This window comes from Bubalus kerabau, chromosome 3 (genome assembly GCF_029407905.1).
Source record: "Bubalus kerabau isolate K-KA32 ecotype Philippines breed swamp buffalo chromosome 3, PCC_UOA_SB_1v2, whole genome shotgun sequence".
NCBI lineage: Eukaryota > Metazoa > Chordata > Mammalia > Artiodactyla > Bovidae > Bubalus > Bubalus kerabau.
Genome location: NC_073626.1, coordinates 60,572,517 through 60,597,231, shown reverse-complemented (window position 1 = coordinate 60,597,231; position 24,715 = coordinate 60,572,517). Strand labels below are relative to the sequence as shown.

Genomic DNA, 24,715 nt, shown 5'->3' with positions numbered 1-24,715 from the left:
AGCCCCCCAAATAAAGTCTGTCACTGTTTCCACTGTTTCCCCATCTATTTGCCAGGAAGTGAAGGGACAGGATGCCATGATCTTTGTTTTCTGAATGTTGAGCTTTAAGCCAACTTTTTCACTCTCCACTTTCACTTTCATCAAGAGGCTCTTTAGTTCTTCACTTTCTGCCATAAGGGTGGTGTCATCTGCATATATGAGGTTATTGATATTTCTCCCAGCAATCTTGATTCCAGCTTATGCTTCACCCAGCCCAGTGTTTCTCATGATGTACTCTGCATATAAGTTAAATAAGCAGGGTGACAATATACAGCCTTGACGTACTCCTTTTCCTATTTGGAACCAGTCTGTTGTTCTATGTCCAATTCTAATCATTGCTTCCTGACCTGCATACAGATTTCTTAAGAGGCAGGTCAGGTGGTGGTCTGGTGTTCCCAACTCTTGAGAATTTTCCACAGTTTACTGTGATCCACACAGTCAAAGGCTTTGGCATAGTCAATAAAGCAGAAATAGATGGTTTTCTGAAACTCTCTTGCTTTTTTTGATGATCCAACAGAGGTTGGCAATTTGATCTCTGGTTCCTCTGCCTTTTCTAAAACCAGCGTGCACATCTGGAAGTTCACGGTTCATGTATTATTGAAGCCTGGGTTGGAGAATTTTGAGCATTATTTTACTAGCGTGTGAGATGAGTGCAATTGTGTGGTAGTTTGAGCATTCTTTGGGATTGCCTTCTTAGGGATTGGAATGAAAACTGATCTTTTCAGCCCTGTGGCCACTGCTGCATGTTCCAAATTTGCTGGCATATTAAGTGTAGCACTTTCACAGCATCATCTTTTAGGATTTGAAATAGCTCAACTGGAATTCCATCACCCCCACTAGCTTTGTTTGTAGTGATGCTTTCTAAGGCTCACTTGACTTCACATTCCAGGATGTCTGGCTCTAGGTGAATGATCATACCATCGTGATTATCTGGGTTGTAAAGATCTTTTTTATATAGTTCTTCTGTGTATTCTTGCTACCTCTTCTTAATATCTTCTGCTTCTGTCAGGTCCATACCATTTCTGTTCTTTACTGAGCTCATCTTTGCGTGAAATGTTCCCTTGGTATGTCTAATTTTCTTGAAGAGATCCCTAGTCTTTCCCATTCTATTGTTTTCCTCTATTTCTTTGTGCTGATCACTGAGGAAGGCTTTCTTATCTCTCCTTGCTATTCTTTGGAACTCTGCATTCAAATGGGTATCTTTCCTTTTCTCCTTTGCTTTTGGCTTCTCTTCTTTTCACAGCTATTTGTAAGGCCTCCTCAGACAGCAATTTTGATTTTTTGCATTTCTTTTTGTTGGGGATGGTCTTGCTCCCTGTCTCCTGTACAATGTCATGAACCTCCATCCATAGTTCATCAGGCACTGTCTATCAGATGTAGTCCCTTAAATCTATTATAGCTTTATGGTATTTCAAAAGAGTTTTTAATAAATTACTTTTGGGAAGTAACATGCCGAGAGAAATATGGAAACTCAAATATGGAAACATTTTATTCATCATACTTTAAAAATAAACTTTTAAATGAAATCATTACGGACAAATTGGAAAAGATTCTAGGAATTTTTTCCAAGATTTCTTACCTTCTCCCTCAGAGAATTTATCTGATCTGGTGTCTTTAGAATGGCCAAATCCTTACTGTCAGTCCAATATTTATAAAACTCTATAAATTTTAGGTTGCAAAAACACAATTTGGCTTTACAACCAAGTACAATCTGCTCAAAATTTGTAAAGGGTCTGTGACATTATTGCTTAATCCTCAGGAGAAGAAAATATAATCAGCTAGAACTCCTAATCCTCACACCTCAAACACATACATACTGTGATCATTAACTGGATCATTAATGAAAACAACTGCTATTCCAATCTGAACTGAAGATGACTGCAACTGGGAAATTTTAACCTCTAATGACCTGCCGACATTAATAAGTTTTCAGTAATTCTAAATATATCTGAAAACTGAAAAGAAGATATTATTGCATTAAGAAGGTAGATTTCATCAACACATTTTGCCTCTCATTAAATTTCATGAAACCTGGAAATACTGTGAAGTATTTTGAACTGTGAAAACACCTTCATCAGTGGAGACAAACTGGTCTATCTATTCTAATGAACAAGATGACAGAGCCACGGAACAGATGTGAGCTCTTATGGACCTCCTGGTTCTCCAGGCCATGCCCCAAATCTGTAAATTCCAGCCCAAAACGTTGCCTAAATAAAGCATAATGTTGTAAAATGTGTCCCCAGAGGATCATTCTGCGCTTAACTACAGGTTCACCAGCTTAGCAACCCCAGGCCTAGAAACTTACCGGCACAGACCACAATAGCACATACCCAGATGGCTTGGTCCTTCAAGCTAAAATATGCATAGTCAGAGCAGAATGTAAGTATGTGGTATGACTCAAGAGTCACCAAAATGGTTTGCAGAAGGATAAAAACAGATCTAGTAAATAAAATATTTATTTTTAGTTAAAATGTCAAGATGATTGAAACTACCAAATTTGAGCAAAACTTCTGCCGGATCAAAGAGCAAAGGTAAATTTGGCGGTCCACGAGTCCTAATGGAGAAAAAAACCCCAAAAGAAGGGAACAGAAGACAAGTTAGAATTAATGTGAATAAAGTCAAATCTTGCTGCTGCTGCCTAGCAAAGCAGGGCCATGGGGTTGGAATAGAGGAAGGGGGGAAATAAGGTTAAGAGCTAAGGGCTACAGACAGAAAAATCAGGCATAAAATATTGGGATAATAAGCTATCCAAATACTTACTGTTGGCTGCCTTGCTCTCAAAGGTCACAAGAGCATGTGGTATGGACCATGCTCACCTATATCCAAGATTGTTTAATGATCTAAAAAACCAGTTTCCAACTGCAGTCTTTTCTTTACAGTCTAAATGAATACAAGAAAAAAAAAAAAAAAGATTAGGTATTCAGTACTTGGAAGCCATTTCCTGGATTTATTTAACAAATTGAGCCATTTATAACAAATTAATAAAGCACTGATAATTGATTTTTGGAATTCATTAAAACTGAACTAATGCCATGCTCTGAAACCATCACCTGGGGGTAAGATACTCACTGTATTCATAGAAGCTAATTTCTTAAAGTAATAAAGTTTTCCTTTTGGTCAAGTCTGTTTAGTTTAAATGTGAGTTTATTAAAGTTGGCTTAAAAGGTAAGTCATTAGCAAAATTGGTGGTTGCTATTTTCAAAGATTTTTTTTTTTTAAACTACTCTGAAAGTAACAAACGCTCTAAGACTCAAATTTGGTTGGATCTTTTAAGATGGATTGAGGTTTAGATCTGAAATGGAGCTAGGATGGTAGGACACTTCCTGTGTTCTATATACAACATCTGACAGACATGCTCTACAGGACGTTCAGATTAGAGCTGAAAAGTTCCCAGGCTGCATGACAGTGAGAATTATGGAGAACACCCCTGACTTGTGGGTGTCATCCCACTGATGATGACAGACTTAAAATGAGAACCTGTTTCTCTCATTTCACAAAAGTAACGAATTTGGTGGCTCCTTAGACAAAGGCTGATGGTTCAGGGTCACAAAAAGCAGAACTAGGGTGACTGGGGTGATATAACTTGTTGTTGATGCTATTGCTAATAGGTCACTAATTTTTCCATTTAAACAGATATGTTTTCCTTACATTAATTATACATCTCAATGTTACTAAGTTTTCATCATGTTGAAATGGTGTCCCCATTATGTAACTAGTCTATGTAAGTTATTGATGCTCAGCTGAGATATTAGCTTAATCTTTATTAAAAATTTCCTTGTCATGTCAATACATTATAATATTCATTTATTCCCATTTTAAAAACAAAATAATTTGAGAAAATGTAATATTGGAAAGTACAGAACCACTTTTACTTTTATGTATCAGGTTATGTCTTAAAAGTTAGGCACTGAGCTTGATTCAACCAGTCAAAATTCCACATAAACCTGGAAAGAAAAATTTGCAAATGTGAAAAGCCAATGCAGTACCAAGACAGAGTTTGTTTTCAACTCTGTTGATAGATCTTGGGATTCCAAGAGAACTAGAAAGTCATGTAAAAAAGTCAGAAAATACTTCCTCAAAAATGTCATACTGACTTTGACCATACCCTCAACAGTCCAGGTACTGTCCTGCTGTGCTCTTGGTTGTCTCAAACTTCAACATTCATATCAAATGATTACCTCTCCCTCTTCTTTAAGTCTTAAAAGACAAAATCAGGGTTTGCATTTTCCTACCTCTAATAGTAAAGACTGTGTCTTCCTTGGTCCTTCAACTTTACAGGACCAATGTGCTTCCACATCTCCTGATCTAAAGAAGCAAACCATCTGAGTTTACCACCAGGAGAGTAGTCCCCCTCCCTCCCATCTCTTCCAGACTATAAACCTCTTGGACCAAGCCGTGCAGCAGAGTGGGGGGAAGGAAGGGGTAAGACAGAGTGAGAACTCACTGCAGTGTTAGTAGGAGTCATCAGCAACAATAAATCTCACTTTTCATGTGGCCCAATCTGCTGGGAATCATTTGAAGCAGCAACTATTTTCTAGCCCTGCTCAGAAGCTTTGTTTAGCTTCCTCTCTTTGTATTTGGTCTGGTCATAAATTATTTGCTCACCTGAACAGCTTAAGCACCTACCTTGAGAATACTGTCATCAAGCAAGGGGAATTAATTAAAGACATGCCACATCTATCTATCAAAAAAAAAAGGAAGTGGGGTACTGTATACTAGTTACATCTGGGTTGCCCTTGTAGTCTTATTACTCCTGTTTGCTACACAGAACTCGACCACAAATGAGAAATATAATTGTAAGAATAAATAGACTAAAATAAGTCCAATTTGCTCCCAATTAGCAAGGCCAATTTAGCACCAAATGTGTGACCCTGAAACTCATAGTCTCCCACATTTGGGACACATTTTTTAAATCTTCCAAATTTTTTTACAGAAAAATACAAAAAGAAGTTGGTTCCAGCTGGAACTTCACTCCCTGTGTGTAAAGGTACTACGATTTTCCAGCCTTGGGTCTGGCAACATTGATGTTTATTCATAACATTAATTGCAAATTGAAATAAAACTAATAACAAAATAGGATTAGACAGCATGCTATTTTATAGTAAATGAAAATTTTCATATTTTAAAGGTTTTACACAGTCCCATTAATTCATTTTTAAACTATTTTTATCAGCTTAAACACTGGCTATAACTACAGAGACCTATCTTTCTAGTCTAACTATCTGCTTAAATTTTACAAGACGTTCATTTCCACCCAGAAAGGGAATGCGAGTCATTGTCAAAGCAGCATCTGTATAATGTCTGATGGTTGATGGGATGGGTTCATGGCTTAAGGAATGTTGTTTATAGCAGAGAGATTTGAAGTTGGATTCCCCTGGACAACAGTGATACAAACAAACTCCTAATCTACCAAAAAACACTAGTCATAAAGTGATAAGTGGTTCTTTTAATAACCAGTTCTTACCCCTCCATTCTTATAGCTTCTCTTTGGTCTGCAATTCCTAGAATGCCAAAAGAAATGAACCTTTATGCAAAATTCCCTCAATATTTCTCAGTTACAGGGGCAAGAAATATTATTTGACTCTTCAAGACATGCAGGGCCTTCACCACACACTAGCTCCACACTGCCTGCCTGCTGTTCATGCATGAAAAGACATTCTGTCCACTTAATTTTAGCTCCTTCTCAGCCATATTTTTTACATTTCCCCATGCTGAGTAGGCAAGTTCCCTCTGCTGAACTATATTAATCAGAAACTATGTTAGGCCTCCTCTTGGGCACACCTCCCAATCACAAGCAACCAATAAGCAAGCCTTAATAAAGCAAAAATTGAAAAGCAACCAATCCTTATAATTGCTACTAGTCATTGCTGTGCCTTTTTTTTTTTTCAAAGGTTTATCCCTCTTGTGGAAAAGTTAAGTTGTTCCTGGACAATGTCAAGCTTAAAGCAGCTGCAGAAGGTGATTCTCTAAGAGAGATATTTATGTGATAAGACTAAGGAATATCTAGAAGCTTCTAAAAAAAAAAAATTCCTTTAAGGTTCTTCATACAAATGTTCTTTAAAATACAAATAAGCATGGAAGGGTTATGCAATGGATGAGATGATCATGCCCCCACCCCCAACAAAACTTTATTAATTTATGTTGAAACTCCTAATCCCCAATGTGATATTATTTGGAGATGGAACCATTAGGAAGTAATTAGGTCATGAGTGTGAAATCCACATGATGGGATTGGTGCCCTCATAAAGAGAGACAAGAGAACTTGGTTCCCCTCTCTGGTCTCTGCCATATGAAAATACAATGAGAAGACGGTTGTCCGCAAACCAGGAAGAGGACCTTCACCCAAGAATCCAACCATGCTGGCACACTTATCTCAAATTTCAGCCTCCGAAACTGTGAGATATACAGGTTTGCTGTTTAGGCCACCTAGTCTAAGGTATTCTGTTATAACAAAGCAAACTCAGCAAACTAATCACATGACAAAGTCAGAGACTCATAAAATATTTTCCTCTTTTACAGGCTTATAAAGGCACAAAGATTGAGAGTCAAGGTGGTAGGGGGAAGGTGTTCAAAAAAATGAGATGACGCTCACAGAAAGCTGCTGCTGCTGCTAAGTCGCTTCAGTCGTGTCTGACTCTGTGCGACCCCATGGATGGCAGCCCACCAGGCTCCCCTGTCCCTGGGATTCTCCAGGCAAGAACACTGGAGTGGGTTGCCATTTCTTTCTCCACACAGAATACCTAATTAAAAATGGTTCCCATCCCAGATAGTCACATTTTGTTCATGACACTGAACCTACCCTAAACTACACCAAACAGTAATTAGTCTTGATTTACACACTTTATTTTAGTCACTCATTTTAGGTTTGTCTTTTCATGAGATGGTTTACAGCAGCTCCAGAATTTGTTATTCTCTTAGAGTACAATGCTTGTTATTGAAGGTTCCACAAAGTTCTTTTTTTTTATTAATTTTATTTTATTTTTAAACTTTACATAATTGTATTAGTTTTGCCAAATATCAAAATGAATCCGCCACAGGTGTACCTGTGTTCCCCATCCTGAACCCTCCTCCCTCCTCCCTCCCCACACCATCCCTCTGGGTCGTCCCAGTGCACAGAGTTCTTTAAATTAATAAGATACCAGGAAAATTTGAGTCACTATAAGCATGATCATCTAAAAAGAATTTCAAAGTCAATAAAATTACTTCCATTTTAACACTACAAAAACAATTTAATTTAAATAAATGATGAGAAACTATCCCAAAATGCCTAAGACAAGTTCTATGTCATACTTTTTTGAACACTTTTTAACATCACTTAAGATTTTTCCACACTTTTCATGACTCTATGAACAATGATAATTTTTACATAATGAATTAGAGTGAAATGAATTTATAAAGAAAAGCATAATGTAGATATAAGCTGGAAAGCAATGAAAGAATTTTCAATTAATAGTTCCAATTTTACGTTACAATTTGTAGACCAAACTTTAGTCTCTTCTCTTCTATTTGCCCAAACCACTTCTAGGTGAATACTTGTTCTTCATCACACACACAATAAAAGTATCAAAAGCTCCGAAAGTTCTCCTTTGGTTTTTATCTTAGAGATGCCAGGTGCAACTTGGAATTTCTTGTCACTACTAAATTATTTGTTTTAATTAACAGTTTTAGGAAAATAATAGCTGATAGTACACATCTCTAAGTAAAAGTTGAGCAAAGGTAGTATAGAATCCCATTCTTAAGAGGTTATTGGTTAATTTCATAATTTTGCATGAAAAGTGGTAGCTACATGTTTTCGTTGTTGTTTTGTTGGCATTTAGAGTATACTAGTAACAAAGAATATATATAAAACATCTACTAGATAGGAATTAGGATATTTGAGTGAGAAATACACTCTAATATCTCTTTTTGATATTTTGTCCTGCTATAGGATACTTTATTACCATGTGGTCCCAATTTCTTACTGGTATCAGCTTTGTGTGTGTTAGTAGCTCAGGCATGTCCGACTCTTTTCTACCCAATAGACTGTAGCTTGCCAGGCTCTTCTGTCCATGGAATTCTTCAGGCAAGAATACTAAAGTGGGTTGCCATTCCCTTCTCCAGAGGCTCTTACCCAACCCAGGGATAGAACCTGGGTCTCTGGCATTGCAGGCAGATTCTTCACCATCTGAACCATCAGGGAAGCTTTATTAAACTCTTTAAAATTTAAGAAATTTATAGATGTGTTCTTAATGGTAAATATTTCTGTTGTTTAGTCACTAAATCATGTCTGACTCTTTTGCAACCCATAAACTATAGGCCACCAGGCTGCTCTGTCCATGGGATTTCCCAGGCAATAAAATTGGAGTGTGTTGCCATTTCCTTCTCCAGGGGATCTTCCTGACCCAGTGATTGAGCCTGTGTCTTCTGCATTGGCAGGAGGATTCTTTACCACTGAACCACGAGGAAAGCTCAATAGTAAGTATACTAGATAGTAAGTATACTAGATGAAAAAGCTAGTGTGTGATCTCAGATTATTTAAACCTCTCTCATTCTCAGTTTGTGCCTTTCTAAAATTTTCTTTCTTTGGTTGAGTACCCCACCTGGGTACATGTGGTAAATTTGGAAACCACTAGTATAGTAGAAAGAAATGGGCTTCCCCTTCCCCTCTTCTCCACAACTATGTCTCATAGATACAAGATCCATAATTAGCATATAATTTCAAAAGCAAGTTGGAAAACAAGCTTAGAGATACAATAATTTGGGTGAGAGAACTCTTTGGAATAAAATAAATATCCCCAAATTGTGTACGTGCTTGTTCTAAAACTTTTATAATACTTTTTGTTGTTGTTCAGTCGCTCAGTCATGTCCAACTCTTTGTGACCCCATGGACTGCAGCACACCAGGCCTCCTGTCCTTCACTATCTCCCAGAGCTTGCTCAAATTCCTGTCCATTGACTTGGTGATGCCATCCAACGATCTCATCCTCTGTTGTCCCCTTCTCCTCCTGCCTTCAATCTTTCCCAGCATCAGGGTCTTTTCCAATGAGTCACCTCCTTGCATCAGGTGGCCAAAGTAATGGAGCTTCAGCCACAGCATCAGTCCTTCCAATGAATATTCAGGACTGATTTCCTTTAGGATGGACTGGCTTGATCTCCTTGCAGTCCAAGGGACTCTCAAGAGTCTTCTCCAACAACACAGTTCAAAAGCATCAGTGTTTTTATGGTCCAACTCTCACATCCATACATGACTACTGGAAAAACCACAGCTTTGACTAGATGGACATTTGTCAGCAAGGTAATGTCTCTCCTTTTAATATGCTGTCTAGGCTGGTCATAGCTTTTCTTCCAAGGAGCAAGTATCTTTTAATTTCATGGCTGCAGTAACCATCTGCAGTGATTTTGGAGCCTAAAACAATAAAGTCTGTCACTGTTTCCAATGTTTCTCCATCTATTTGCCATGAAGTGATGGGACCAGATTCCATGATCTTAGTTTTCTGAATGCTCAATTTTAAGCCAACTTTTTCACTCTCCTCTTTCACTTTCATCAAAAGGCTCTTTAGTTCCTCTTTGCTTTCTGCCATAAGGGTGGTGTCATCTGCATAAAGTTTTATAACACTTTAAGTATATTAAAATGTTTTGCATTTTTAGATGTTTTCAGATATATATCATTTTAGTAATTAATCACACTTTTTGCTATAATAAAATTGAAACAATCTAATTAGTTAATAGAGGTATTAGTAGATTTAAAATTTCATCTAATTATCTTCCATATAGGATACAGTCACCATCTTGATCTCATGTAGAATAAAACCACAGTGGTGTGCAGCAATGAAAGGCACTCCAGTTAAAGATTAACACAATCAATTAACCACATTATCCTAAGTTGTCCAAGTTTACATATCATTTTGAGCTGTTTTGACATAATGAAATGTTTGAGAAAATACTGTAAATTATAAAACATACACGGCAAGGTTCTGTATTTGTAAATGTCAATAATATATAAAATATATACATATAGAGTATCTAAAGAGATACGTACATGTGTGATCAGTTATGTCTGATTCTTGGCAACACTATGGACTGTAGCCCACCAGGCTCCTCTGTCCATGGGATTTTCCAGGCAAGAATACCAGAGAGGGTTGCCGTTTTCTCTCCAGAGTTTCTTCCCAACCCAGAGATCGAACCCATGTCTCCTGTATTGGCAGGCAGATTCTTTACCACTGAGCCACCTGAGAAGCCCTACAGAGATATAATATTTGTACTAACAGTGTTTTTCAGATGGATTATAGTTATTTGCAATTTTTGTTAAATGTCTGATTTTTCATTTACATGTATGTATTGCCTTTTTTATCCAAAAGAAATTCTATAAAGAAATGTAGAACTTGAATGTTCTGCTTTTTACAGACTATTTTAAGCCAAATTACTTGCTTTTCTTGTTTATGTTTTGTGTCTAAGAACACACTAAGATGTGTCTAAGATTCACACTAATTTCATTATCAAATATGTACTTCCTTTCAATTTTTTCCTATTAACAGAGCCTAAGCAAAGGCTCTGGAGTCAGACCGTCTGGATACAAATATTGGTTCTGCCATTTGCTAAGTATACAATTTTGGATGAATTATTTAATATCTGTGTGTCTCAGTTTTCTTGCCTACAAAATGATAATAACTGTATCTACTTTATAGGTTAACTGTGAGAAATAAATCAGATAATCCAGCAAAATAAATCTGCTGGCATACAGGACGTTTCTCTATAAGTATTAGCCATTTTTATCAATATATTTATTACTAACTAGAAAATATTCAAATTAATTGAATAGAAATGAATAAAAATAAACACACACCAAAAAAAAAAAAAGACATAGCATATTCATTTGCAATTAAATTACCCTTTAACAAAGTTTAGTGTCACAGAACTTAAGATTATTGCACTCTATAGAACATTCTTCATATTGGCCAGTGGGGAGGCAATAGGCAGGAAATAGAAACCCAAAAGAACCTGGTTAAAGTATAAAGCAGAGACATGTAACATACTATTGTGCTAAATTAAAACAGACAAATGCTTGCACATGATTTCATGCTCACAGTGCATATAAAACCAGCTGGGTATCTATAAGCATGAACCTAATGTAGAACTATAGTGCATTTGAGTCAAAAATCTCTGCTGTCCCAAGGTTTTTTTGATAACTTCTAAAACTACTACCAAAACTTAGTCAACACTTATGGCCCTTTAGGAACTATTTTTTGGACTAATAATTTGTTGCATCATTTGAAATTCTTAATTTATTTTCAAAGCAATGAATATGAATAGCTTAGTTCTTTCTAGAGCATTTGCAACCACATCATACAATGATTAAGGGGAAATATGCAGATAACTTATTTCAGCTAAGATCAAAGTATATTCACAAACAGTAATTAATTTTCATATTTCTAAGTGCTGTTATATCTTTTAAAAAATGAATTACTAATTAAAGAAAAAAGTGCAATGTAACAAATAAAACCTGTTAACAATAATGTGTTGGAAATGGCCAATTTTAACTTCAATCTCATTGTAATTTTTAAGCTATACTTCTAAAAACACAGAATTAGTGCTTTTTAAGATATATTTCTCCTGTACTTTTTGGTAACAATATATTTCACAAATAAAATGAAGACATGGTAGACTGCACTGTTGAAATAATTTTATCTCACACTACTAATAGCTATGTTCAGAAATATCCAAGGCCATCAAAAAAGCACATATTGCTAAAACCTTAAAAATTAGTTTTAGTGCCTATTTCCTGCCACAAATTACAATATTATCCTTGCATTTTTCCTTAGTCTAAAATCAAGTTCATTCCCCTTCTTAAGCATCACAAGAAAATGTACTCCTTGAGATATTGGAAGAAAATTTCAGTACAGAAAAAGCTCCATAATTAAACATGGTTGACCTAACTCTAACCTTTAGCCATGTGACTAGGAAAAGTGCTTGAAAATTGGTTTATACTGGATTGCTTATATATTAAAAAGCACTTGTGCATGATGTTACTCAAATACAAGTTGCCAAGAAAAAGCTATTAATTTGTTAACACAGTTTCTAAGGTGTGGGAAATTCATCAATGATGATGTAAGATTTCAATATTATTCAGACAAAGAGCTCATAGACAAATCATCACAAAAGCAAGAAAGATGGAGCTATAATTTATAGGGGTTAGAGAAACTGGATAACTTCCTGTAAACCCAAAGAGAAAAGAAGTATAATTAGTTTGCCTCCCTCAACCCAAATGTCTGTTGAACATGTCTTAACTTGTATTGTCTGTGCTGGCCAAGTTCTTCCCCAGAAGAAAATGCACTTGAAAGTTTATTAATAGCTATCCCATAGGAAGATGCTTTAAGATTACACTAAATTGTCAAGCAAATGATTATATTTTTCAATCATTTTTAGGTTATTTTGCTTCAAGTAAGCTTTCAACTGAGCCTGGTGGGCTTACAGTGCATGGGGTCGAAAAGTTGGACACAACTGAGCAGGCAGCATTCAAACTCCATCTCTGTGAAAGGTTCTTTATAAAGGTTTATTTAGTTAAAAAGGCAAATAATTGTAGGAAATGCATGATGAGAAGAAACTGAAAAGTTTTTAAATCCTTTGCCTTGAGCCTGAAAAGTGTAAGAATAAGGAGGTGAAGTGGAATATTTATACCACTCAAAACATAGCTACAGCTGTTTTGTATCATTATGTACTAAAAGCCAATTCAAATACCTAAAAAGAGGTTCACCATATATTGAATGGGATAGTCACCTTCTCCAAAACTTAGTTTTCTAAGGTATTACGTTGCTTGGTATTGGTTTAATGGACCATGATCTAACATTTTAATTGAAGAAGGTAAGATTTTTTCTGCTTTGAAAAGTCTAAAATCCTCCATCAACTCAGCAGCTGTGTATGATTAAGAATGCAAATAGGCTCAAGAGACTGAATCCACTTCCAGGTCCCCTGCTTATGAATCACCTACCCAGAGACATAAGTTTAATGGAAACAGAATTTCTTTCTAAAGCAACAAATAAATTATCTCCCAGGAATACTGCAGCAAGGCAACACTTCTTTACTAGCCCTATTGCGCTGAACAGAGACAGGCTCCATTTTCTTTGCTTTAAGACATATAGTCAGGAAATGAGTTCTGTTTTTCATTTTCTGGAGGAAAAAAAATATTAGAGTTGCCTTTCTAGTAATAGCAACATAAACTCCAAATCCTGTTATGGCAGATTAAAGATCTTTCACTGAGGATGGACACAGTATTTTGGATGGAGAAAGTAGAGTACGTTAAGACTGTTCAAGACTGGTTCTGTTTACCTGGCCACTGTGTGCTCAATTTGCTGATCAAGATGAAATCCACTCTAATGCCTGGGATTGTAAAAAATGTGCTTATTATCTAGTCAATTACTTAGCACAAGGGATTGATTTCAAGTGAGGAACCCAACGTTCTTTCTGAGTGAAGGATAAAGGTGAGTGAACACAAATCTGAGTAAAAGTAATACTAATACTTATTTGAAATAAGAGGCAACAGCTAAAGCTGAAACTCAAAGAAAATTAACTCAGTCTCACAGACATTCATATGCTGCCCATTGTATTACAAACCAGAGTGTGCGGACATGTGCACAGTTTTGCTTTTGCCTCTCAATGGTGTGATGTCAAAACAAAGTACATAGCATTATTATGTAAATAGACTTGACATATTTTATTCAAATTTGACTCAAAAAAACATGTGTGACTATCAAAAACATCAAGTTGTATACCTTAAACATATATACTTTATTTGTCTATTTACCTTAATGGAGGAGGGAGGAGGGTTCAGGATGGGGAACACATGTAAACCTGTGGCGGATTCATTTTGATATTTGGCAAATCTAATACAGTTATGTAAAGTTTAAAAATAAAATAAAATTAAAAAAAAAAAAAAATTCTGTGGCTATTAATTCTAAATACTGGTCTGATATAAAGGATATAAAGCCTAAGAAGGAAAGCAACCCAGAGTACATAATTCAGTGACCACAGTGACTCTTAATAGTCATTCTTTAAATTGGAATATAATATAAATGTATCCAATCACACTGCGCATTTTAAATGTACCCAATGTTACAAGTCAATTTTATCTCAAAAAGTAAATAGGAACTTTTATATCAATAGGCATTGGAATATAATAAAAATTATTCAGATACACTAATTTATCTTGTTATCACTGGTCTTACTTTGAATCATCTTTCTAAACACTAGATAGAAGCCATACAAGAAACAATCACCATCTCTGCTATTCCTTTGACCTCACGTAGATCTGAACCACAGTGGAATATAGGGATGAAAGGTACTCCATGTAAATCCAGACTTAATCATTTAATCATATTATCCTTATCCAGAAATATTTGTAAATCTTTCAGATGTTTTGATGTAATGAACTGGATCATTTATTCAACTGGTGCTCTTTACTTTGATTGTAGAAGCCCAGGTTGGAAGCAATCAAAGGAAAATAAAATAACTGAGGGTCTGAGTACTTCAGAAGCTTAATTTTTTGTGACTACAGTCTTTCACTTGAAAAATAGCATGCATCCACTCTTATTTGATGCTGTGTTTATAAAATTTTCACTTCATGGCATTTACTCTTGTTTAGTAAAACTTCTTTCTGAAATTCACCAGTATTTCTTTGTTTCAACAGAAATGAACACTCACAAAATGACACAAGATAGATTGTGCTCACAGAATTATAGAAATACCCTTACATTTTATTGATTTTTATACTCCCTCAATGCCAGGACATATGCCCTACAATCAGAAATGCAAGTTTAACTGCAGTTAGCACTGTTCATCTTACAATATTGTGCAAGGGTTAACGGAACAAGGAAATTAGCTTTAGTTTCTTCTTAATACTTTCTCAAGAAGATCTGGAAATGAGATCTACATTCTACTAATTGGGAGGTGAAGTGGGAAACCTTAAGTCACTGGAAAAATTCAGATCAAAACTATGACTTAATTCCTTAAAAACTATTAACTTTACTCTGAAAATAGAATTGTTTTAATATTAAAATAAAAATACCATCTCTGTAACACCCTTTTATAAGACTGAATTTGTGACTAAATTACTAGGCCATTATTTTTTCAATTGACTTCCATAAATGAAACTACTGAAGTTTTACCATTTATGGTCTCTCAAACAGACTAGAAAACATAAAGAATGTCATAATAGTTTTCTGTCCACTCCCTAACCACAGTTTGAGGGAAACTTTAAAATGGAAAATAAAGTACTAAGAATCTATTTGTTTTAGAACTATAATTCAGGCTGAAAAAAAGAGCAAGTTCAATATCAGGCATTAAATGTAAGAGAGCAATATGAATGATTCCCTCTTAAATTAGAAGTATGTTTTATGCTGTTCAAGTAGAAAAATAATATACATAAAATACTTTCAGAACAGATTCCAATATCCACTTACATCTCAATAAATAACATCATCTATTTCCATGCAACTATAGACTATAATGGCAAGACCAAAAGATGTATATTTGAGAATAAAACAAATACTAAAACCAGAATTAGGAAAATTTAACTTATTTTTATAGAAATAATAAAATAGCATTATGTATCAAAGAAACACAGAGCTCCTGAAACATCTCTCAATGATTCTAAAAGCTAGCTCGACAAAAATAGCATAGAATTTATTTTTTTAATATGTTTCTCCACATTCATTTTGAATTTGTTTTTGTGAGGAAAACACTATCCAGAGAATTGTTATTTCTGTTACATTTAATATACATGAGAGCTATCATTTAGCCATCTAAGTTGGCCATTCAGTTCAGTTCAGTTCATTCGCTCAGTTGTGTCTGACTCTTTGCGGCCATTAATAAAGGCTAAATTATCAATTACCAACACAAAAATATAATTATACATATATTTCATAAGAATGGATTTCCCTGGTGGCTCAGATACTAAAGAATCTGCCTGTAACACAGGATACTGGGGTTTGATCCTTGGGTTGGGAAGATTCTCTGGAGAAGGGTATGGCAACCATGCCAGTTTTCTTGCCTGGAGAATCCCATGGACAGAGGAGCTTGGCGGGCTACAGTCCATGGGGTCACAAAGGGTCAGACACAAGTGAGCGACTAACTCACTTGTGCAACTAACTTTTCTACATTATAAGTATACAAATGCATTATACACACTTTTCACTAAAGCTTCATTTTTTAATCTAGAGGCTAAATATCTATGGACTTGATTAAATACAATGACAAATTCAACGATGCTTTTTTATGTTTACTTAACAAAGCAAAAATATATGAATATACCTGGAATTGCATAAATTTTTAGTCAATGATGTATTTTACTGGTCCACATAGAACCACTAACTTTAAGAACATCAGCTGTTATGAAACCTATTAAATATTTACTATGCAAAAGTCATATATTATTATCACCTTAAAATAACATAAATCAAAACTTTTCATAAGTCAAAACATATATCAAAACTTTACAATTATAATCTCGAATTTTTTATTTTAAAAAATTTTGCATTTATATTTCCAAACCTTTAAGTATAGATAAATCTAGTCTCACGCTTCCTTTCAATTCTCTTTTTTTGTGAGGGGAAGGGGTAGCACCAAGTAGTGCAGGCATTTGGGGGCATTTTCTTTTTGGATTTTTGGTTCTCTTTTGTTTGTTTGGCCATACCATGGGGCTTATAGAGTACCCCGACTAGGGAGTGAATCCAGGCATCTGCCAGCAAGTGGAAGGACAGTCCTAACCACTGGACCCCAGGGAATCTCCTTTCCTTTCTGTTCTTTCTCACCACCTATCCTTCCATGTATCTGAAAGAAAACCAAATGAGTCCTTATGTCCACAAACCCATCACACGAGTGCTCATTCCATTTTGCTGCCTCAAAAATCTGCTTTACCCTTCACTGCCTAGAGAAATTCCCTTCTATCATTCAACACTTACCTCCAATAACATCTCCTTAATAAAGTCTTCTTTATTTACCCTAGCTTATGTTTTTGGCTCTTCTGTGTGGTCAGAAAAATTTTTAATTAATTAATTTATTTTAATTAGAGGATAATTACTTTACAATATTGCAATGGTTTTTGCCATACATCAACATGAATTGGCCACAGGTATACATGTGTCCCCCTCATCCTGAACCACCCCCATCTCCCTTCAAACCATATGCCTCTGGGTTGTCCCAGAGCACTGGCTTTGGGTGCCCTGCTTCATGCATTGAACTTGTGCTCATCTAGTTTACATACATGTTTCAATGCTATTCTCCAAACCATCCCATCCTCGCCTTCTCCCACAGAGTCCAAAGTCTGTTCTTTACATCTGTGTCTCCTTTGATATCCTGCATGTAGAATCGCTGGCATCATCTTTCTAAATGCCATATATATGCTAATATACAGTATTTGTCTTTCTCTTTCTGACTTATTTCACTTTGTATAACAGGCTCCAGTTTCATCCACCTCATTAGAACTGACTCAAATGCACTTTTTTTTATAGCTGGGTAATATTCCATTGTGTATATGTACCACAGCTTTCTTATCCATTCATCTGCCGATGGACATCTAGTTTGCTTCCATGTCCTGGCTATTATAAACAGTGCTGCAATGAACACAGGGGTACATGTGTCTCAGTTCTGGTTTCCTTGGGGTGTATGCTCAGCAGTGGGATTCCTGGGTCGTATGGCAGTTCTATTCCCAGTTTTCTAAGGAATCTCCACACTGTTCTCCATAGTGGCTGTACGAGTTTGCATTCCCACCAACAGTGTAAGAGGGTTCCCTTTCCTCCACACCATCTCCAGCATTTATTGTTTGTAGACTTTTGGATGAATGGCCATTCTGACTGGTGTGAAATGACATCTCGTTGTGGTTTTGATTTGCATTTCTCTAATAATAAGTGATGTGTAAGCATCTTTTCATGTGTTTATTAGCGATCTGTATGTCTTCTTTGGAGAAATGTGTGTTTAGTTCTTTTGCCCACATTTTGATTGGGGTGTTCATTTTTCTGGTATTGAGCTACATAAGCTGCTTGTATATTTTGGAGATTAATTGTCAGTTGTTTTGTTGCTATTATTTTCTTCCATTCTGAGAGCTGTCTTCTCACCTTACTTATAGTTTCCTTTGTTGTGCAAAACCTTTTAAGTTTAATTAGGCCCCACTTATTTATTTTTGTCTTTCTTTCCATTACTCTGGGAGGGGGGTCATAGAGGATCTTGTTGTGATTTATGTCAGAGAGTGTTCTGCCTGTGTTTTCCTCTAAGAGTTTTACAGTTTCTGGTCTTACATTTAGGTCTTTAATCCATTTTCAGTTTATTTTTGTGTACGGTGTTAGAAAGTATTCTAGTTTCATTCTTTTACACGTAGATGACCACTTTTCCCAGCACCACTAATCTGTGCTTCTTTCCTGTTATATTGAATGTTCCTTAAGAAAAGGATCTGTCTTAACCCTGTTTAAGCCTCCCATCTTGCTTCCCTGGTACCTCAGTTGGTAAATAATCCACCTGCAATGCAGAAGACCCAGGTTCGATCCCTGGGTTGGAAAGGTCCCATGGAGAAGGAAATGGCAAACCACTCCAGTATTTTTTTTTTTTTAGTTTATTTTTTTATTGAAGTATAATTGCTTTACCGAATTTTGTTGTTTTCTATCAAACCTCAACATGAATCAGCCATAGGTATACATATATCCTCTCCCTTTTGAATCTCCCTCCCATCTCTCTCCCCATCCACTCCAGTAATCTTACCTAGAGAATTCCATAAACAGAGGAGCCTGGTGGGTTACAGTTCATGGGGCTGCAAACAGTCGGACATGACTAAGTGACTAACACACACACACACACACACACACACACACACACCAACCTGAGCTAGGCCCTTAACAATTATCTTTGAAAAGAGAAATGGGAGCGGGGGAAGAAGAAATAAATTAAAAACAAAACAAAAGTAGTTAATAACTAATAACTACCCTTGGGGGAAAAACAATTAGAAGCACAAATTCTGTGTGGCTAGAACTCTATAAGCAATCATCAACATAAACCAGATATTAGAATACTTTTAAATACAGTACTTAAATACCACAGCAATGAAAAGGTACATAGGTGTTACACAAAAATCTGCCTTTAATACTGCCAACCTTTAGGAAAATAAAAGTTCAGAGCTATTACTAAATGATAATACAGTGAGATTTAGTTTGGGTTTAAGAAAACTTGTATTAGTAGTAAATATTTTTCTAAGTAAAGAATAAGCAAAGCTTATAGAGAAGGAGAGGAAATCCTATGGTTATCAAGGAAGGAGTTTAAAGCAAAATCCAACATTTATTTGGTGCAATGGTTTCCCAGAAATAAACTGCTACTCACTAATGGGGTCAAAGACACTAGATGGCTCTCCAAAATTCCCTTTTCTATTCAAAAGGGTTTCAAAGTAAAGTGGGGGTGGGATGAGAGGCTAGGGAACTGTTCTTCTGTGCATCAAATGCATTCTCAGAGGACTAACAGCTGTTTCAGTTTACATATTTTAAGTATGACGTTACACATGGAAATTAAACTTAGGCAACATGCCTAAGAAGCCTGTCTGCCAAAGAACTGCATGTACCATCAACAGCTGGAATTTGTATAGGTCCACATTCTACAGAATATAATGTCCTGTGAGCCACCAATGACCTCCATCCCAAAACCCAAATGCCAAGAGCAGCTTCTAATGCTCACGAAATTTTAGGGTAGAAAGGGATAAGATGGTGAAGGAAAAGGAATCTGATTTCAAAACAATATAGAAGAATTCTAGAACTTAAAGACATCTTTTGTAAATAAATTCAAGTAAAGATTTGCAAAGATCTTTTTGAATGTTTCTATACTAAGAAATGCTCATCCCATAACACTCTACTGAGCTTAAATATCAGCTAGATATTAAAAATACTTTCCTATGTGCTAATAGGGTAATTATAATTTCTGGTAGAAGTAAAATACAAAGTCTGCAAAAATAATGATGTGTCTTTGGTGCCACCACGTGGTATATTTGTATTTTTGCAGTCATTTTAAAAAAATCAATTTTCATACCTAGTTCTGAAGTCATCATCAGCTCAGATCTCTGGCATGCAAATAATATTAAATACTTCAGGAATATAAGGTTGGTTCCAAGATAATTTACATACTAATAAATCATCAACCAATAAATGGTAATTAGGAACCCACAATGCAGGAAATACTGCATTATGATATCCAAAAGGACAATATACTGTCTTGACCTCTAAGATCATACATCTGTTAACACCAAAACACAGACAAATCAAGTATTAACTTGAGACAACTCAAGCTACCATATAGAAAAGTTTACCTGCTCAGATTAAAAAGTAGGAAGATAAATGAGAATATTCATGGAAGAGAACTGAGAAGATTTAAAACTCTTAGAAAGGATTTCGGTTTTTAGAATGAAAATAAGAAGGTATTGGGGGCAGGACGAGAAGGGGACGACAGAGGATGAGATGGCTGGATGGCATCACTGAATCGATGGACGTGAGTCTGAGTGAACTCCGGGAGTTGGTGATGGACAGGGAGGCCTGGTGTGCTGCGATTCATGGGGTTGCAAAGAGTCGGACACGACTGAGCGACTGAACTGAACTGAACTGAATACGGTATTTCAGGTAGAAGCAACATAAGAAAAGGTACAGATCTAAAATCATCATGGAATGCTAGGACCATACCCACAGTGAGGTTCATAAAAGCAAGAAAAATAAGATAGATTACAAAAAGTTAGGACAATTTGTGTCAGTCCTTCATTGCCGGCTGCACAGTGCCAGAGCAAGCAGCAGGCTCAAACAAACCTCGTGTGCACCAGGACCCAGGGACCCCACAGAGACTGAGACAGAACTGTGCTTGAGCATCTCCTGTGGAGGTACGGGTCAGCAGTGGACTGCCACAGGAAGAGGGGCTCTGGGTACAGCAGACTTGAGTATGGCATAAGCCCTCTTGGAGGAGGTCACCATTAACCCCGCCATAGAGCTGCCAGAACTTACACAGGACTGGGAAAAAGACTCTTGGAAGGCACAAACAGAACCTTGTGTGCACCAGGACACAGGAGAAAGGATCGGTGTCCCCAAAACAGACTGAACCAGACTTGCCTGTGGGTGTCCAGGAGTCTCCAGTGGAGGTGTGTGTGGGTGGTGGCCTGCTGCAGGGTTGGGGGCACTGAGTCTAGCAGTACATGCATGGGATCTTTTGAAGGAGGTCTCTATTATCTTCATTGAAAATGAAGTCACTCAGTCGTGTCTGACTCTTTGCGACCCCTTAGACTAGCCTACCAGGCTCCTCTGTCCATGGGATTTTCCAGGCAATAGTACTGGAGTGGATTGCCATTTCCTTCTCCAGGGGATCTTCCCAACCCAGGGCTCGAACCCGGGTCTCCCGCATTGTGGACAGACGCCTTACCATCTGAGCCCTTCTTTATCTTCATTACCTCCACCATAGTTTACCCCAGGTAAATAGCTGGGAGGGAACACAGCTCCACCCATCAACAGAAAACTGGATGCAAGATTTACTGAGCATACTGCCTTCGGAGAAGGCAATGGCACCCCACTCCAGTGCTTTTGCCTGGAAAATCCCATGGACGGAGGCGTCTGGTGGGCTGAAGTCCATGGGGTCGCTAAGAGTTGGACACGACTGAACGACCTCACTTTCACTTTTCACTTTCACGCATTGGAGAAGGAAATGGCAACCCACTCCAGTGTTCTTGCCTGGAGAATCCCAGAGACGGGGGAGCCTGGTAGGCTGCAGTCTGTGGGGTCGCACAGAGTCGGACACGACTGAAGCGACTTAGCAGCAGCAAGAGCATAGTGAAAGTGAAGTCGCTCAGTCGTGTCCAACTCTTTGCGACCCCATGGACTGTAGCCCACCAGGCTCCTCCATCCATGGGATTCTCCAGGCAAGAGTACTGGAGTGGGCTGCCATTTCCTTCTCCAGGGGATCTTCCCGAACCAGGGATTGAACCCAGGTCTCCCGCATTGTAGGCAGACGCTTTACCATCTGAGCCAGCAGGGAAATCCAGTCACTGGTACTGAGCATGGCCCTGTATAATCATAAGGAATTTGATTTAGGTCATACCTGAATGGTCTAGTGGTTTTCACTAGCAAACCATGGTCTAGTGGTTTTCCCCACTTTTTTTAACTTAAGTCTGAATCTGTCAACAAGGAGTTCATGATCTGAGCCACAGTCAGCTCCCGGTCTTGTTTTTGCTAACTGTTTACAGTTCTCCATCTTTGGCAGCAAAGAATATAAACAATCTGATTTCGGTGTTGGCCATCTGGTGATGTCCATGTGTAGAGTTTTCTCTTGTAGATCTCTTCAAGAAAATTATTAGAGATATCAAGGGAACATTTCAGACAAAGATGGGCTCAATAAAGGACAGAAATGGTATGGACCCAACAGAAGCAGAAGATGTTAAGAGGTGGCAAGAATACATAGAACTGTACAAAAAAGATCTTCACGACCCAGATAATCACGATGGTGTTATCACTCACCTACAGCCAACATCCTGGAATGTGAAGTCAAGTGGGTCTTAGGAAGCATCACTATGAACAAAGCTAGTGGAGGCGATGGAATTCCAGTTGAGCTATTTCAAATCCTAAAAGATGATGCTGTGAAAGTGCTGCACTCAATATGCCAGCAAATTTGGAAAACTCAGCAGTGGCCACAGGACTGGAAAAGGTCAGTTTTCATCCCAATCCCAAAAAAAGGTAATGCCAAAGAATGCTCAAACTGCTGCACAATGCACTCATCTCACACGCTAGTAAAGTAATGCTCAAAATTCTCCAAGCCAGGCTTCAACAACACGTGAACCGTGAATTTCCAGATGTTCAAGCTGGATTTAGAAAAGGCAAAGGAACCAGAGATCAAATTGCCAACATCCCTTGGATCATAGAAAAAGCAAGAGAGTTCCAGAAAAACATCTACTTCTGCTTTATTGACTATGCCAAAGCCTTTTGTGGATCACTACTGTGTGGATCACCACAAAGTGTGGAAAATTCTGAAACGATGGGAATACTAGACTGCCGGGGTCCAGCCCCGGCTGATCCAGGGTATTCGAAGCGGGGACGGCGTCGGCGACTTATTTAATTATTTATTCATCAAAGATATAAAGAGTAATAGAATAAGGATAGCTCAGTGAGGAAATTCAGTGGAGAAAAGCGGCTGAAATAAGGATAGCTCAGTAGGAAAATTCAGTGGAGAAAAGAAGCTGAGTGGCTTGGTTTACGCGGAAAATCAATATAACCCGTGACACCAGGTTAGCTCTGACCACGGAGGCCGCAGGCGCCCTCTCGAATAGCGGAAGGTGCCCCACCTTAGACACCTTCTCGAGTGGGTCTTAGAAGCCCAGGCAAATAAATGGTCGCAGAGGACATCCGCGCTCCAGATGGACACTCAGCTGGAATTTGGGAGAGAGAGTGACATGGGGAGACCAAGTTTCAGTGAACAAGGCCCGCACTTTATTTTCCAAAGTAGTTTTTATACCTTAAGTTATGCATAGAGGATAATGGGGGAAGGGGTAGAGTCATGCAGCAAGCCAGGCTTTTTTCCTGTAAACTTATCATATGCAAAAGTTCAGGTGATAGACATCATCTTCTGGCCAGGAGGCCTGTTAACATTTTAAGAAACTTATCTTTCTCTAAAGGTGATTATTCCAAAGTCAGGCGCCAGCCTTCCAAAAAGCATTGGACAAAGCTGCATTTTACATTTCTATACACCCATTATATCAATCAATACACTGCCAAGGACACAGTAGGTAAGGAGTATGGAGACTTAGCAGCAAACATTGGCCCAACAAGTGAAAAACCCTTCACCAATACAATTTCTAATCAATCTTTTAACTACTCAAAGGAATCTGTGTTTAGGCAGTTTAGAACATCTCCTGCCTCTCACAGTTGGGAGGCTCTGAACAATCACATGTGGCCGGAAAAACCTATTCAGGCAGGCTAGAGGATTTCCAAAGGAGTTTGTAGGTTGAAACACTGTCACATCCAAGAATTATTAACTGGAGCTGTAAGCTAACTCTTTTTTCAGAGAGAGGTAGTGGGAGACAGCCCCCCGTAAAGTCAGAGGTGTAGGTGAAAGCACAAAGCAGAAAGTAGGCAGACTCTGGTTTTCGGGGTAGATGCTCGAGAATTTCCAGGGGGACTCCTGAGGCTCGATCCCGCCTTTGCGTATGCCGAGCCTTCTTCCTCGTGACCTTTGTCATGGGCGGAGTGCCTCACGCTGGCTCCCAGCAGTGATAGAATTCCAGTTGAGCTATTCCAGATCCTGAAAGATGATGCTGTGGAAAGTGCTGCACTCAATATGCAATATGCACTCAATATGCAATATGCCGGCTCCCGGCACTAGACGACCTGACCTGCCTCTTGAGAAATCTGTATGTAGGTAGGAAGCAACAGTTAGAACTGGACATGGAACAACAGATTAGTTCCAAATAGGGAAAGGAGTACATCAAAGCTATATATTGTCACCCTCCTTATTTAACTTATATTAAGAGTACATCATGAGAAACGCTGGGCTGGAAGAAGCACAAGCTGGAATCAAGATTGCCAGGAAAAATATCAGTAACCTCAGATATGCAGATGACACCACCCTTATGGCAGAAAGTGAAGAGGAACTAAAGAGCCTCTTGATGAAAGTGAAAGAGGAGAGTGAAAAAGTTGCCTTAAAACTCAACATTCAGA

At 37.7% G+C, this 24,715-nt stretch overlaps 1 long non-coding RNA gene across 1 annotated transcript in view; it reads right to left on the bottom strand.

Moving 5' to 3' along the window:
- LOC129646166 (uncharacterized) overlaps positions 1–24,715 on the bottom strand; it is a 92,464-nt gene that overhangs the window by 52,585 nt on the left and 15,164 nt on the right. Inside the window, exon 2 of the long non-coding RNA XR_008711733.1 lies at positions 2,800–2,919. This is a non-coding gene — a long non-coding RNA (uncharacterized LOC129646166). The remainder of the gene's footprint in view (positions 1–2,799; positions 2,920–24,715) is intronic.